A 14,532-nucleotide genomic window follows, 5' to 3' on the forward strand; every position below is an offset into this window, starting at 1 on the left:
AAAAAATCATGTTTTAATAAATTTTAAAATTTCTGAAAAAATATATGAAAATTTTAAAGAATGTTCACAAATTTTGATAAAATGGTCACAAAACATTGAGAAAACGAAGAAACTAACGCCCACACGTGTGGCATCTTACACATCGCCCACACGTCTCCTTTACCACTCATTTTGCCACATGTGAACAAATGACATCAGCAGAAATTTTTTGGGTTTTCGGCTTAAAAATGTTTTATCTCCTAATTAAAAATCAAATTAAAAATTCGTTTTCATCATTAAATCCGTCTCGACGAGATCTTCAAAACTAGACCCCATATTGATATGTTTCAACAATTGTTTTTTACTCAAAAGTTGTTATGATGTTTACACTGTAGTTGCCATAGTGCTTAAACTAAAGTCAATTTTAGTTTGTAGAGTATGGCAATTTTAGTGTTTTGATGATGGCAACTCCAGTACTATGACCACTAAAATTATTTTGTGTATGAACCATGGCAACTTTAAGTGCATGTATCATGGCAATTTTAGTTTATGGTTCATGGCAAGTCTATTTTCTTAATTTTCCGTTTTATAAATGTCAAAATTTATTTTTAAATGTAGAAGAAAATAGTTGTAACATATCATGACAACTTTAGTACGAACATCATGATAATTTATGTGCATGTATGCGGTGACGTGGCACAGTCTGTGTATTATAAGGCGTGTGGGCGGATTCCGCTTCGACCACACGTGTGGATGTTAGCATTGTCCAAAAAAATCACGTTTTGTAGTGGATTCCAAAAGATGCCAACCGTTTGGTAATCTACTACTCTCGAGCTGTTGAACATATGCAATGTTTTTCTTTTTCTTTTCTTTTTGCGCCGAATCTAGCACGGACTCCTACCGTATCGTGCGCAATAGCCTGAAGAAAGATAGGGTCACGTGGATTTCCCTCTTCTTGCATTCTGACGTCGCAGCAGATTGCATATTTATCAATTTTCTTATTAAATACACCTATCCATCTGGTACGTTTGCAAGCTTCTATCTACTACGAATCTTGGACTTCGAAAGTCTATAAATACTGCATATCCTCTCTGACATAACAATTCTTGCTTCATAGCAAACCAAGTGGGGAAAGAAAAGTATACCTGAAACTTCGCCCAACGCCACCGATCATGGGTGCAAGAAATGCTATCATGTGCTTGGTGTTGATTCTTGTATTGTTCGCGGATCATGGCTCCGCAGGTTTCTGCTCCTCCCTCCGTCTCGGCGACAACCGACTACAGGTTCTTCATCATGGATATTCATGTTCATAAATGCGTGTTAATTCATTGCAGGATGCTGGGTGAATATCAATGGCGGCCCACTCTGCATAGGCTTTCTGTGCAAGGCGACTTGCTTGATTGCGGAGAAGATGTTTAATTCCGTTCTCAAGGAGCACAGGTGCGAGGGGACACCGCTCAATAGCGAATGCATGTGCTATCTCTGCGACAAATAGTCGGTTAACATGGGGGCTGAAGATAGCCTCGTGATTACAAAGTGTCAAACAAAGGGAATGAATAATTTCTACTTAGTAGAAACAAGTATCCTCAAATCCGATGCAGTTTCCTGCATTTTCAAATGCCGCGTCATCAATATGCATGCATACTCCAAGATTTCGCTGCAAAACAACAACAGGCATGTGGATGTCATGTCAATCGATGTACTTTCATGGACGAAAAGGCAGCTTCCTTCCTCACTGCACTTGAGCTTGTTTCACGGGGTTCATGTTTTTCCCGTCAAGAGTTATAGGTAGTCGGCAACAGAACTATTCCCTCCGTTTCAAAATACTTGTCATCAAAATAAACAAAAATGAATGTATCTAGAACTAAAATATATCTAAATATTACAGACTTTCAAGAAATTCACACATTAATTAGAGTAAATCAAAACATATGAGCCGTTTATGTGGTGGGGCCGACTTATTACTGTCTAGATTAACCAATCTAATCAGAAAAAAAATATCAGCCATTTATCTTGCGGGAACAAATTATTATGGTCTAATTTTTCCCCTCTTCATAGGAAGCCTAAACAGCAACGACCATCTCAATCTATCTTTCTGTCAAAAAAAAACATCAAAAAAAGAATCTGTCGACTCTCTCCCCCTGTACGTGAAGACCATATCTATCGACTCTCTCTCTCAAACGAAGGCAAGCTAATTTGGGCATGGATCTCGTTTTCTCAAGAATTTTATTGAATCAAAATTATTTTTTCTGGATCACATTTGTATTCTCGGACTATGTGTTCTTGATGTCTTTTCTTGCCGCTTTACACTTGAATCCACCACAACTTTCTCCTTTGGATTCCAGTTTAATTTTTTGGGTGCTCTTGAGGTATTGAATGCCGCCGAAGGTCTCGAAGAGCAAGACTAGCTACTTCGGGGCGCGGGTGAAGCCGTCTGGGACTTCGATGCCGAGTTCCAGTGCGACGTGGCTGCACGTGGGCACGGCGTCGCCACTTGGCGTTTGAGGAGAAGGACAAGAAGGACAAGGAGGAGGAGAAGCGGAAGCAGAAGAAGGAGAAGCAGAAGGAGAAGGAGGAGAAGGAGGAGGAGGAGGAGGAGGAGAAGAAGAAGAGCCTGGCGAAAGTGACAAAGTGGCATTGGCGGGGTTCACGCGGGAGCATCCAGAGTATGTCCAGGCCAAGCAGGAGTCCCATTGAAAGCGTGACGCCGAGCAGACGAAGAAGAAGAAGACGGTGAAGAAGGAGGATGAGGTCGGCCCCTCAACTATGATCCCCATCGAGTTTGACTCGTCGGGCTAGGATGACTCTGAGGAGGAGGAGTTTGAGACGCTCGACGACTCCGACGACCCCATCAAAGAGGAATTCTGGGAGCGGCTAGAAAACGACAATGACTAGTTTTATGTATTATGTAGTTCAAGTAGACTCGGAGGAGTAGTAGCTTGGTGTGATGTAGCAGTTTGAACTGTGTTTTTGTTTTGTTTTATGAACTATGCTTGCTTCAAATGAACTTGGTATGTTTGAATTTATGTTTGAAATGCTGAAGTAGTTCAACTTGTTTTACATCATCTATTGGAGCGCTAGTTTACATCATCTGTTGGAGTTGATCTGTTTTTAGTGATGTAAAAAACACTTTTTGGTGATGTATACTCCCTCCGTCCGGAAATACTTGTCGGAGACATGGATAAAAACTAATGTATCTAGAACTAAAATACGTCTAAATACATCCATCTCACCGACAAGTATTTTCGGACGGAGGGAGTATTTTACACCCACCACTTTTTGGTTTATGAAATACATCATCTATTGAAGATGCTCTTAGTTGCAATTGTTGACGGGTAAATTTGAGAGCAAACGAATGGGATCGCCCTGTCAATTATTTTTGACCGCTAATTGCGGCCCTATCATGAATCTTCAGAGTAAATTGTAAGAAGATGCTTTCAACAAAAAATTGTAAAAAGAAACATTTATTGGTATTGTAGAAAGAAACGAACCAAGGGAACAGGTGTTATGTATTTCGCTTGATGTAGAGGCCGGGGTTATTCACCCTTTCTGAAAAAGGGAACCAGGGTTACTCATTAGGGCATCTATAGTTGGACTCAACCAATTCGAACCTGCGGGCGTGTCTAGACATGTCCGCGGACAGTGGCGGCCCGACTCTCATTTGTTCGCCATTCTAATCACAACCTTTATTTGCAAACTCTCAAATCCATACTAATCATGCAACGTTCATTTTATCATACATAGTACATGTTTACATGGAACAAACAAATTGCCTTGATCTATTTGTCATCATAAGAGATGTTGATGACCCCTGGCCATATGGACCAACCTCGTTGTAAGGGCATATTTATCCCCAAGGTGTTTTGGTGATTGATGACAATGCGTTTACGGACTAATCGTGTGCCTTGAGTATTTCAGACATTTCATCGCTAGGCACAAGACGGTTGGGTGCCCCTCGAAGACTGTTGAACACGGCGTCTTTTCTACGTTTTTTTTGGTGGATTTGAGTCGTAGGAGAGCCGTACTATTAAAAGGGGGTCCGCGTCGGAAAGGTTTGGGTGGAATCATCACGTACACGTCTCCTTCTTGTCCCCTCCTTTTCCCTTGGAGCTTCCTCCGCTTTCTCGCCTCCCTGGTTCTGGCTGCTGAGTTGGGCCGCAGTAGTACTGCTCCCAGGAGAGCGGTAGTACCGTGCGGTGGTGCGGTAGTACCGCAGGTGCCCACGGTAGTACCGCTCCCCTGGAGCTGCACTACCGCTGCCCACCAGGCTAGTACCGCTCCTTCGCGGTAGTAGGGGCGGATATAATTTTTACATCCGCACCTACCGCGGTAGTATCGCTTTCGCTCCGCGGTAGTACCGTGCTATGTTGTCAGGCAGTAGTACCGCCCCTCGGCAGTACTACTGTGTCGGGTTTTTGCTTCTTCCATTTCTTTGTAGAAGTAGGCACGGATGTTTCCTCCCCCCTGGCTAGGGGATTTCTGCCTCGCGGTAGTACTGCATGGAGGCGCGGTAGTACCGCGCTCGCGGAAGTACCGCCCTCAGCTCCTGCGCGTCAGATCTGACCTTGCTGTTGCTGGGGTTGCGGCAGTACCGCGGGCCTGTATAGTAGTACCGCATGGCCGTGCGGTAGTACCGCTTGGTAACAAGTGGTAGTACCGCGAGGCCCTGCGGTAGTACCGCTGGCCGCGGGCTGGTAGGTGGGTAACGGTTGGATCTTTGTCCTACACTATATAAGGGGTCCCCTTCTTCCCCGTTGACTCATCTCTTCCAACCCTAAGCTCCATTATTGCTCTAAACTCCATTTTCGCCCGATCTCACTCCCTAGCCAATCAAACTTGTTGATTTGTTCGGGAGTGGTTGAGAAGGCCTCGGTCCACACTTCCACCAAGAGAAATTTGATTCCCCCCACTAATCCCTTGCGGATCTTGTTACTCTTGGGTGTTTGAGCATCCTAGACGGTTGAGGTTGTTGGGGAACGTAGTAATTTCAAAAAAATTCCTACGCACACGCAAGATCATGGTGATGCATAGCAACGAGAGGGGAGAGTGTTGTCTACGTACCCTCGTAGACCGGAAGCGGAAGCGTTAGCACAACGCGGTTGATGTAGTCGTACGTCTTCATGGCCCGACCGATCAAGCACCGAAACTACGGCACCTCCGAGTTCTAGCACACGTTCAGCTCGATGACGATCCCCGGACTTCGATCCAGCAGAATGTCGGGGAAGAGTTCCGTCAGCACGACGGCGTGGTGACGATCTTGATGTTCTACCGTCGCAGGGCTTCGCCTAAGCACCGCTACAATATTATCGAGGATTATGGTGGAGGAGGGCACCGCACACGGCTAATAGATCTCAAGGATCAATTGTTGTGTCTTTGGGGTGCCCCCTGCACCTGTATATAAAGGAGCAAGGGAGAGGGGTGGCCGGCCAGGAGGAGGCGCGGCAGGGAGGAGTCCTACTCCTACCGGGAGTAGGACTCCCTCCTTTCCTTGTCCAACTAGGAGAGGGGGAAGGAAGGGAGAGAGGAGAGAAAGGAAAGGGGGGGGGCGCCGCCCCTCCCTCCTTGTCCAATTCGGACTAGAGGGGGAGGGGGCGCGCAGCCTGCCCTGGCCGCCCCTCCTCTACTCCACTTTGGGCCCATGAGGCCCATTAACCCCCGGGGGGGTTCCGGTAACCCCCAATACTCCGTTTTATATCCGATAACTCCCGGAACCATTCCTGTATCCGAATATAGTCGTCCAATATATCAATCTTTATGTCTCGACTATTTCGAGACTCCTCGTTATGTCCGTGATCACATCCGGAACTCCGAACAACCTTTGGTACATCAAAATATATAAACTCGTAATGAAACTGTCATCGTAACGTTAAGCGTGCGGACCCTACGGGTTAGAGAACAATGTAGACATGACCGAGACACGTCTCCGGTCAATGACCAATAGCGGAACCTGGATGCTCATATTGGTTCCTACATATTCTACGAAGATCTTTTATTGGTCAGACCGCATAACAACATACGTTGTTCCCTTTGTCATCGGTATGTTACTTGCCCGAGATTTGATCGTCGGTATCTCAATACCTAGTTCAATCTCGTTACCGGCAAGTCTCTTTACTCGTTCCGTAATACATCATCCCGCAACTAACTTATTAGTTGCAATGCTTGCAAGGCTTATGTGATGTGCATTACCGAGAGGGCCCAGAGATACCTCTCCGACAATCAGAGTGACAAATCCTAATCTCGAAATACGCCAACCCAACAAGTACCTTCGGAGACACCTGTAGAGCACCTTTAATCACCCAGTTACGTTGTGACGTTTGGTAGCACACAAAGTGTTCCTCCGGTAAACGGGAGTTGCATAATCTCATAGTCATAGGAACATGTATAAGTCATGAAGAAAGCAATAGCAACAAACTAAATGATCAAGTGCTAAACTAACAAAATGGGTCAAGTCAATCACATCATTCTCCTAATGATGTGATCCCGTTAATCAAATGACAACTCATGTCTATGGTTAGGAAACATAACCATCTTTGATCAACGAGCTAGTCAAGTAGAGGCATACTAGTGACACTATGTTTGTCTATGTATTCACACATGTATTATGTTTCCGGTTAATACAATTCTAGCATGAATAATAAACATTTATCATGATATAAGGAAATAAATAATAACTTTATTATTGCCTCTAGGGCATATTTCCTTCAGTCTCCCACTTGCACTAGAGTCAATAATCTAGATTACACAATAATGATTCTAACACCCATGGAGCCTTGGTGTTGATCATGTTTTGCTCGTGGAAGAGGCTTAGTCAGCGGGTGTGCAACATTCAGATCCGTATGCATCTTGCAAATTTCTATGTCTCCCACTTGGACTAAATCCTGAATGGAATTGAAGCGTCTCTTGATGTGCTTGGTTCTCTTCTGAAATCTGGATTCCTTTGCCAAGGCAATTGCACCAGTATTGTCACAAAAGATTTTCATTGGACCCGATGCACTAGGTATGACACCTAGATCGGATATGAACTCCTTCATCCAGACTCCTTCATTTGTTGCTTCCGAAGCAGCTATGTACTCTGCTTCACATGTAGATCCCGCCACGACGCTTTGTTTAGAACTGCACCAACTGACAGCTCCACCGTTCAGTAAAAACACGTATCCGGTTTGCGATTTAGAATCGTCCGGATCAGTGTCAAAGCTTGCATCAACGTAACCATTTACGATGAGCTCTTTGTCACCTCCATATACGAGAAACATATCCTTAGTCCTTTTCAGGTATTTCAGGATGTTCTTGACCGCTGTCCAGTGGTCCACTCCTGGATTACTTTGGTACCTCCCTGCTAGACTTATAGCAACGCACACATCAGGTCTGGTACACAACATTGCATACATGATAGAGCCTATGGCTGAAGCATAGGGAACATCTTTCATTTTCTCTCTATCTTCTGCGGTGGTCGGACATTGAGTCTTACTCAACTTCACACCTTGTAACACAGGCAAGAACCCTTTTTTTGCTTGATCCATTTTGAACTTCTTCAAAACCTTGTCAAGGTATGTGCTTTGTGAAAGTCCAATTAAGCGTCTTGATCTATCTCTATAGATCTTAATGCCCAATATGTAAGCAGCTTCACCGAGGTCTTTCATTGAAAAACTCTTATTCAAGTATCCCTTTATGCTATCCAGAAATTCTATATCATTTCCAATCAATAATATGTCATCCACATATAATATCAGAAATGCTACAGAGCTCCCACTCACTTTCTTGTAAATACAGGCTTCTCCAAATGTCTGTACAAAACCAAATGCTTTGATCACACTATCAAAGCGTTTATTCCAACTCCGAGAGGCTTGCACCAGTCCATAAATGGATCGCTGGAGCTTGCACACTTTGTTAGCTCCCTTTGGATCGACAAAACCTTCTGGTTGCATCATATACAACTCTTCTTCCAGAAATCCATTCAGGAATGCAGTTTTGACATCCATTTGCCAAATTTCATAATCATAAAATGCGACAATTGCTAACATGATTCAGATAGACTTAAGCATCGCTACGGGTGAGAAGGTCTCATCGTAGTCAATCCCTTGAACTTGTCGAAAACCTTTTGCAACAAGTCGAGCTTTATAGACAGTAACATTACCGTCAGCGTCAGTCTTCTTCTTGAAGATCCATTTATTCTCAATTGCTTGCCGATCAACAGGCAAGTCAACCAAAGTCCACACTTTGTTCTCATACATGGATCCCATCTCAGATTTCATGGCTTCTAGCCATTTTGCGGAATCTGGGCTCACCATCGCTTCTTCATAGTTCGTAGGTTCATCATGATCTAGTAGCATAACTTCCAGAACAGGATTACCGTACCACTCTGGTGCGGATCTTACTCTGGTTGATCTACGAGGTTCGGTAGTAACTTGATCTGAAATTTCATGATCAATATCATTAGCTTCCTCACTAATTGGTGTAGGTGTCACAGAAACCGGTTTCTATGATGTACTACTTTCCAATAAGGGAGTAGGTACAGTTACCTCATCAAGTTCTACTTTTCTCCCACTCACTTCTTTCGAGAGAAACTCCTTCTCTAGAAAAACTCCGAATTTAGCAACAAAAGTCTTGCCTTCGGATCTGTGATAGAAGGTGTACCCAACAGTCTCCTTTGGGTATCCTATGAAGACACATTTCTCTGATTTGGGTTCGAGCTTATCAGGTCGAAGCTTTTTCACATAAGCATCGCAGCCCCAAACTTTCAGAAACGACAACTTTGGTTTCTTGCCAAGCCATAGTTCATAAGGCGTCGTCTCAACGGATTTCGATGGTGTCCTATTTAACATGAATGCAGCCGTCTCTAGAGCATAACCCCAAAACGATAACGGTAAATCAGTAAGATACATCATAGATCGCACCATATCTAATAAAGTACGATTACGACGGTCGGACACACCATTACGCTGTGGTGTTCCGGGTGGTGTGAGCTGCGAAACTATTCCGCATTGTTTCAAATGTAGACCAAACTCGTAACTCAAATATTCTCCTCCACGATTAGATCGTAGAAACTTAATTTTCTTGTTACGATGATTTTCAACTTCACTATGAAATTTTTTGAACTTTTCAAATGTTTCAGACTTATGTTTCATTAAGTAGATATACCCATATCTGCTTAAATCATCTATGAAGGTGAGAAAATAACGATATCCGCCACGAGCCTCAACATTCATTGGACCACATACATCTGTATGTATGATTTTCAACAAATCTGTTGCTCTCTCCATAGTACCGGAGAACGGCGTTTTAGTCATCTTACCCGTGAGGCACGGTTCTCAAGTACCAAGCGATTCATAATCAAGTGGTTCCAAAAGTCCATCTGTATGGAGTTTCTTCATGCGCTTTACACCGATATGAACTAAACGGCAGTGCCACAAATAAGTTGCACTATCATTATCAACTCTGCATCTTTTGATTTCAACATTATGAATATGTGTATCACTACTATCGAGATTCATCAAAAATAGACCACTCTTCAAGGGTGCATGACCATAAAAGATATTACTCATATAAATAGAACAACCATTATTCTCTGATTTAAATGAATAACTGTCTCGCATCAAACAAGATCCAGATATAATGTTCATGCTCAACGCTGGCACCAAATAATAATTATTTAGGTCTAATACTAATCCCAAAGGTAGATGTAGAGGTAGCGTGCCGACCGCGATCACATCGACTTTGGAACCATTTCCCACCTGCATCGTCACCTCGTCCTTAGCCAATCTTCGCTTAATACGTAGCCCCTGTTTCGAGTTGCAAATGTTAGCAACAGAACCAGTATCAAATACCCAGGTGCTACTGCGAGCATTAGTAAGGTACACATCAATAACATGTATATCACATATACCTTTGTTCACTTTGCCATCCTTCTTATCCGCCAAATACTTGGGGCAGTTCCGCTTCCAGTGACCAGTCTGCTTGCAGTAGAAGCACCCAGTCTCAGGCTTAGGTCCAGACTTGGGTTTCTTCTCCTGAGCAACAACTTGTTTGCTGTTCTTCTTGAAGTTCCCTTTCTTCTTCCCTTTGCCCTTTTTCTTGAAACTGGTGGTCTTATTGACCATCAACACTTGATGCTCCTTCTTGATTTCTACCTCCGCGGCTTTTAGCATTGCGAAGAGCTCAGGAATAGTCTTATTCATCCCTTGCATATTATAATTCATCACGAAGCTTTTGTAGCTTGGTGGCAGTGATTGAAGAACTCTGTCAATGACACTATCAACAGGAAGATTAACCCCCAGTTGAGTCAAGTGATTATGATACCCAGACATTTTGAGTATATGTTCACTGACAGAACTATTCTCCTCCATCTTGCAGCTATAGAACTTATTGGAGACTTCATATCTCTCAATCCGGGCATTTGTTTGAAATATTAACTTCAACTCCTGGAACATCTCATATGCTCCATGACGTTCAAAACGTCGTTGAAGACTCGGTTCTAAGCCGTAAAGCATGGCACACTGAACTATCGAGTAGTCATCAGCTTTGCTCTGCCAGACGTTCATAACATCTGGTGTTGCTCCTGCAGCAGGCTTGGTACTTAGCGGTGCTTCTAGGACATAACTCTTCTGTGCAGCAATGAGGATAATCCTCAAGTTACGGACCCAGTCCGTGTAATTGCTACCATCATCTTTCAACTTTGTTTTCTCAAGGAATGCATTAAAATTCAACGGAACAACAGCACGAGCCATCTATCTACAATAAAACATAGACAAGCAAGATACTATCAGGTACTAAGTTCATGATAAATTTAAGTTCAATTAATCATATTACTTAAGAACTCCCACTTAGAAAGATATCCCTCTAATCCTCTAAGTGATCACGTGATCCAAATCAACTAAACCATGTCCGATCATCACGTGAGATGGAGTAGTATCAATGGTGAACATCAATATGTTGATCATATCTACTATATGATTCATGTTCGACCTTTCGGTCTCCGTGTTCCGAGGCCATATCTGTTATATGCTAGGCTCGTTAAGTTAAACCTGAGTATTCCGCGTGTGCAACTGTTTTGCACCCGTTGTATTTGAGTGTAGAGCCTATCACACCCGATCATCACGTGGTGTCTCAACACGAAGAACTTTCGCAACGGTGCATACTCAGGGAGAACACATATACTTTGATAATTTAGTGAGGGATCATCTTATAGTGCTACCGTCAATCAAAGCAAGATAAGATGCATAAAAGATAAACATCACATGCAATCAATATAAGTGATATGATATGGCCATCATCATCTTGTGCTTGTGATCTCCATCTTCGAAGCACCGTCATGATCACCATCGTCACCGGCGCGACACCTTGATTACCATCGTAGCATCGTTGTTGTCTCGCCAATCTTATGCTTCCACGACTATCGCTACTGCTTAGTGATAAAGTAAAGCATTACAGCGCAATTGCATTGCATACAATAAAGCGACAACCATATGGCTCCTGCCAGTTGCCGGTAACTCGGTTACAAAACATGATCATCTCATACAATAAAATTTAGCATCATGTCTTGACCATATCACATCACAACATGCCCTGCAAAAACAAGTTCGACGTCCTCTACTTTGTTGTTGCAAGTTTTATGTGGCTGCTACGGGCTTAGCAAGAACCGTTCTTACCTACGCAATAAAACCACAACGATAGTTTGTCAAGTTGGTGTTGTTTTAACCTTCGCAAGGACCGGGCGTAGCCACACTTGGTTCAACTAAAGTTGGAGAAACTGACACCCGCCAGCCACCTGTGTGCAAAGCACGTCGGGAGAACCAGTCTCGCGTAAGCGTACGCGTAATGTCGGTCCGAGCCGCTTCATCCAACAATACCGCCGAACCAAAGTATGACATGCTGGTAAGCAGTATGACTTATATCGCCCGCAACTCACTTGTGTTCTACTCGTGCACAACATCAACGCATAAAACCTAGGCTCGGATGCCACTATTGGGGAACGTAGTAATTTCAAAAAAATTCCTACGCACACGCAAGATCATGGTGATGCATAGCAACGAGAGGGGAGAGTGTTGTCTACGTACCCTCGTAGACCGAAAGCGGAAGCGTTAGTACAACGCGGTTGATGTAGTCATACGTCTTCACGGCCCGACCGATCAAGCACCGAAACTACGGCACCTCCGAGTTCTAGCACACGTTCAGCTCGATGACGATCCCCGGACTCCGATCCAGCAGAATGTCGGGGAAGAGTTCCGTCAGCACGATGGCGTGGTGACGATCTTGATGTTCTACCGTCACAGGGCTTCGCCTAAGCACCGCTACAATATTATCGAGGATTATGGTGGAGGAGGGCACCGCACATGGCTAATAGATCTCAAGGATCAATTGTTGTGTCTTTGGGGTGCCCCCCTGCACCCGTATATAAAGGAGCAAGGGAGAGGGGTGGCCGGCCGGGAGGAGGCGCGCCAGGGAGGAGTCCTACTCCTACCGGGAGTAGGACTCCCTCCTTTCCTTGTCCAACTAGGAGAGGGGGAAGGAAGGGAGAGAGGAGAGAAAGGAAAGGGGGGGCGCCGCCCCTCCCTCCTTGTCCAATTCGGACTAGAGGGGAGGCGGCGCGCAGCCTGCCCTGGCCGCCCCTCCTCTACTCCACTTTGGGCCCATGAGGCCCATTAACCCCCCCCCCGGGGGGGGTGTCCGGTAACCCCCGGTACTCCGTTTTATATCTGATAACTCCCGGAACCATTCCTATGTCCGAATATAGTCGTCCAATATATCAATCTTTATGTCTTGACTATTTCGAGACTCCTCGTTATGTCCGTGATCACATCCAGAACTCCGAACAACCTTCGGTACATCAAAATATATAAACTCATAATGAAACTGTCATCGTAACGTTAAGCATGCGGACCCTACGGGTTCGAGAACAATGTAGAAATGACCGAGACACGTCTCCGGTCAATAACCAATAGGGGAACCTGGATGCTCATATTGGTTCCTACATATTCTACGAAGATCTTTTATTGGTCAGACCGCATAACAACATACGTTGTTCCCTTTGTCATCGGTATGTTACTTGCCCGAGATTTGATCGTCGGTATCTCAATACCTAGTTCAATCTCGTTACCGGCAAGTCTCTTTACTCGTTCCGTAATACATCATCCCGCAACTAACTCATTAGTTGCAATGCTTGCAAGGCTTAAGTGATGTGCATTACCGAGAGGGCCCAGAGATACCTCTCCGACAATCGGAGTGACAAATCCTAATCTCGAAATACGCCAACCCAACAAGTACCTTCGGAGACACCTGTATAGCACCTTTATAATCACCCAGTTACGCTGTGACGTTTGGTAGCACACAAAGTGTTCCTCCGATAAACGGGAGTTGCATAATCTCATAGTCATAGGAACATGTATAAGTCATGAAGAAAGCAATAGCAACAAACTAAACGATCAAGTGCGATGCTAACGGAATGGGTCAAGTCAATCACATCATTCTCCTAATGATGTGATCCCGTTAATCAAATGACAACTCATGTCTATGGTTAGGAAACATAACCATCTTTGATCAACGAGCTAGTCAAGTAGAGGCATACTAGTGACACTATATTTGTCTATGTATTCACACATGTATTATGTTTCCGGTTAATACAATTCTAGCATGAATAATAAACATTTATCATGATATAAGGAAATAAATAATAACTTTATTATTGCCTCTAGGGCATATTTCCTTTAGAGGTCACCGCGAAGCCATAGTCCAATGTGGTGAAGCTTTGTGGTGTCGTTGGGAGCCTCCAATTGAGTTGTGGAGATTGCCCCAACCTTGTTTGTAAAGGTTCGGTCGCCACCTCCAAGGGCACCAATAGTGGAATCACGACATCTCGCATTGTGTGAGGGCGTGAGGAGAATACGGTGGCCCTAGTGGCTTCTTGGGGAGCATTGTGCCTCCACACCGCTCCAACAGAGACGTACTTCCTCTTAGAGGGAAGCAACTTTGGCAACACATCCTCGTCTCCACCGTCTCCACTCTTGGTTATCGCGTGCCTTTACTTGTGCAAGCTTATTTGTTTCATATCACTTGCTTGCTTGTGTTCCTATCCTTGTTGCATCATATAGGTTGCTCACCTAGTTGCATATCTAGACAACCTACTTTGATGCAAAGTTTAAATTGTTAAAGAAAAGCTAAAAATTGTTAGTTGCCTATTCACCCCCCCCTCTAGACAACGATATCGATCCTTTCAATTGGTATCAGAGCCTCATCTCTTTATTAAGGACTTTATCGTCCGAAGAGTATGGTTGATACGGTAGACGGTGTGGAGGAACACTCCGGTGTGAATCCGACCTCGTCTACGGGCGATGGGGAAACCTCGGTCTCTCGTGAGGAGTTCAATGTGGCCTTGGAGACATTGAAAACCTCCATGACGACCGAGGTTGAAAGCATGTTTACTAAATTCCTTGAGGGTCTTAAACTATCCACCGCACCGTTGAGAGTGGGTGATCCCACCGACAAGGTGTCGGATGCTATCTCCGACAAGGGGGAAGCTAGTAGTGAAAAGGATCCTTCTTCTAGTGGTAAAAATGGCAC

The 14,532-nt window shown here is 44.2% G+C and overlaps 1 long non-coding RNA gene across 1 annotated transcript; it reads left to right on the top strand.

The window, feature by feature from the left end:
• Window positions 1–1,038: 1,038 nt before the first annotated feature.
• Window positions 1,039–1,719, top strand: LOC125535624 (uncharacterized). The gene is made up of 2 exons (XR_007294755.2): window positions 1,039–1,221; window positions 1,314–1,719. It is a non-coding gene; the product is annotated as an uncharacterized LOC125535624 (long non-coding RNA).
• Window positions 1,720–14,532: the final 12,813 nt, after the last annotated feature.

This window comes from Triticum urartu, chromosome 1A (assembly GCF_056163025.1).
Source record: "Triticum urartu cultivar PI428250 chromosome 1A, HENAU_Tu73, whole genome shotgun sequence".
In the NCBI taxonomy this organism is placed as follows: domain Eukaryota; kingdom Viridiplantae; phylum Streptophyta; class Magnoliopsida; order Poales; family Poaceae; genus Triticum; species Triticum urartu.